Below are 3468 nucleotides of genomic sequence, written 5' to 3'. Positions count from 1 at the left end.
GGGGGGGCCGCTACAATTGTTTTGTCGAGAATTCCTCAAGCACAACTACAAAGATGTCGCAGGGGCCAAAAGCGCTTTTGAAAGTCTCAAAAAGAAAATGATTGTTGGATAAACCGTCCCCGATTCGGCACTTTCTCACCACCGCCGGGGGAGGACGACCTTTGACCTTCGGTATCAAAGTACAGGGTGACGCCACAGCAGCCACCCAGCCAGCTAGAGCCGGCCCTCTCTCCGACTGCGCCCCCACCGCCGCCACCACCACCACCCGGGCTCACACACTCAAATTTCACCCCCACTGCTCTGCCCCACTCAACCGCAAGAAAAAGCCCCAAAATTCATGTCTCTCTCTTTGGTCTCCCGAGCCGTCCCTGTGGCTCAGGAGTCAAGAATTCAATTAGTTAAAAAAAGAGAAGAAAAGAGCGAGGCTGCAACAATGCAGCGATAAGGGGGCAGAATGTGCGTTCCCACACGTTAAATACAGGGCGCTTTCCCTGGGGCCCACAGAGCCAGAGGACCCGCACCGCAGGAGGCGAGAATAATCACAGCTCCCTCTGAACCCCCTCATTACACACTCACACACACACACACACACACACATGCACACCTTACATTCCTCACACACACAGATAGCTTCATGTGGACACGTATTACAGGCAGACATTCCCTTCGAAGAGACACACCTTGCAGACTCCCCACACTTACTGCATACATAAACACACGCTGAGAGAAACTTCCAGCACGCAAATTCACACCACACACACACACACACACACACCACATAAAGACCTCTCATTACGTCTTGGCCTCATACAGGTGTTCTCAAGTCTCAAGTTTACCAGGGAAGAGTGTTTTCACGCCAGACACACTCATGCCTCATGTTAGACACGATAAAAAACACCAACAATGGTCCAAGTCTGGGACAATACAACTCATACATGCAGCTTAATGAATGATAGAGATGTAGTTTTGTCTTAGAAGTGTACATGTACGTATAGCATATCATACAAAAATAAACAAGACAGATGAGTTCTTAGCTTGTTAAACTTCTGTAATGACCAAGTAACGCCTACTGTTTGCTTCTGTTCATTTTAGGAACAAGTATGATTCTCCTAAAAAAGCAATGCATCGACTCATAGAAAAGTAATCATCATTTATGACTAGGGATACACCGATGACTAACTCAAAGAGCTGGGCCGGGTGTGGGTGTCAATGAGGCCGATCCATTCAATTCAATTCTATGTTTTATATTATGTACACATACTGGTGAATTTTTATCCCTGCCCAGGTTTTAACTGATTTGTTGCTAGATTTAAAAAAAACACCAAAACACTTGTATTGTTAACTTTAAAGATGTTTTGGGTGTTCTAATTGTCATAATATATGATGATTCATGTGCACTTATTTGAAACATTTTGTTTAACAAAGTTAGCAAAGTGATTTTTAAGTCAAACCTGATGTTGCCTTACACATAAAATAATGACCCCAGTCACTTCCACACAGCGAGGCAGGCAGCTTATTGATCAAACACCGGTATCGGATCGGCTCTCGGTATCGGCAGATACCTAAAGTCCAGGTGGAGGTATCATAACAAAGGAAAAAGTCGGATCAGTGCATCCCTACTTATGACCAACTGTGTGTGGTGGTGTCTGTATCGGCAGAGAGGCTACACTCTGCCAGGAGTTTTTTTTCTATTTTGCTGTCTTCTGGATATTTCTGGGCCTCAACCTGGTGCCAGATCGTAAGCAGGCATCTGAGAGGAAGCTTTGAAAATGGCAGACACAGGTGTTTGAAAAATCGCAACCCACAAAGTGCCTTTAAAGTTAGTTTAGTTACACTTGTATAATAATATTCTCCAGTATTGCTAATTTGATCAATTTAATAGGACTTTGCTAGATCTTTAACTGTCGATCATTATCAAGTAATCTGTTGATGAGGGTATTTTTGGGATGTTTAGTCCCCAGAACTGGGTGAAATGGTTGAAAACAAAATCGTAAACAATTTTAATAATCAGTTAATCATTTCAGTCATTCCCAACATTTTATCACTGTAAGAATTGTTGTGCTTTTGACTGATGGTAGAAAAAAATGTAAAGACTTTTTGGACTAGATTATTCATTGATTAATCAACAATCACATTAATGGACAAATTAAATGAAACAAACATTAGCAATATTAACAAGCTTGATATATAAAATAACCAAATTGATTCTCAATGCAAGAAGCTGTTCTGCTGTCATGTATTACATGCAACATACAGTAATGTAGTTGTAAGCAGATAGAGGTGTTTATTAATATAATAACTATAACGCACAGTGGATGCTGCTAACAGATAAAGATTTTTTTTTAGGAGCAGTTGTAGTTGTTAAATGCTTTATGTTAATATTCCCTATAACTTCCTTATATAAAGTGTGTTATGAACAAATTATTAAATGTTTATACACTGCTTATATATGCTGAAAGCAGTAACGTGTTACCTTATTTTATTATAGGTTACTTATAGAAATGGTTGTTATTTTACAATCTAAATAGTTTATTTATCCTCATAGTGGAGAATGTTTGGTACTTTCACTTAATAAATAACTTAAATCATCCGATTTGTTGTAGATTCATTTTCAGACTAATGTGTGTATTCAATGAATTGTTAAAGTTTTTTTATTTGTGAAGGAAGGCTTGCAGGTTCATACAAATAATACTTTGAGGATTTTGAGTGATCTTTTCAATGGAATTCATTCACAGTTATTTTACATTTGCTTAGTATATTTAGTTATTTAGATAAATCACTGTTCCAAAAGTGTTAAAGTATACGTGTGTGGTGATCCGGGCAGCGAGGAGCCCTAACAGCGTGGGAGTGTGCGCTGTGTACCGGTGGCGGTGTTATTCATACAGCACATTATCCTAATGAGCGTCACTCCCACCACATTTTGAGCAGGAGAAAACTCTGTGATCACTGAAGCTCCGCTTCTAGTGGATCCCAATATAAAAGTTGTCGGTCGCGCTCCTCGCTGACCCCGGCCATGCAAACACTTGCCACAGAGACCTCCTTTCACTGACTCGAAACCAGAATGTCACAGAGTGATTGTGACTTTAACTTGTGTGGTTTTCTCATTTGTTTCTCAACAAATCCTTCTCCAGCGTCCATTCATTGAGTTGCTCGTTCTAAAGAAGTCCAAATAGTTTTGCTGTGCTCTGGTCCTCATAGATGGAGCTCAGTGCGGTGAAGTGTGTTTCCTCCTGATGAAGGCCTTTGCTCATTTCTAAGTATCCATTAATTAGTAAACATTATTCCATCAATCAATCAAAGTATCCGTGAATCATCATATAGTTAAGGATTTAAGATTAATAATTTATTTATTTCTCATTGGGTTGACAAACTCTTTTTCAGCCTCTCAACGTGTGACACACACGAGTCAAGAAGTTTTAAGGGTGTGTGTGTGTGTGTGTGTGTATATGTATGTATGTGTGTGTGTGT

The sequence above is a fragment of the Anarrhichthys ocellatus genome, unplaced genomic scaffold (assembly GCF_004355925.1).
Source record: "Anarrhichthys ocellatus isolate YVR2014 unplaced genomic scaffold, GSC_Weel_1.0 scaffold176, whole genome shotgun sequence".
Classification (NCBI taxonomy): domain Eukaryota; kingdom Metazoa; phylum Chordata; class Actinopteri; order Perciformes; family Anarhichadidae; genus Anarrhichthys; species Anarrhichthys ocellatus.
This window is presented reverse-complemented; position numbering follows the sequence as displayed.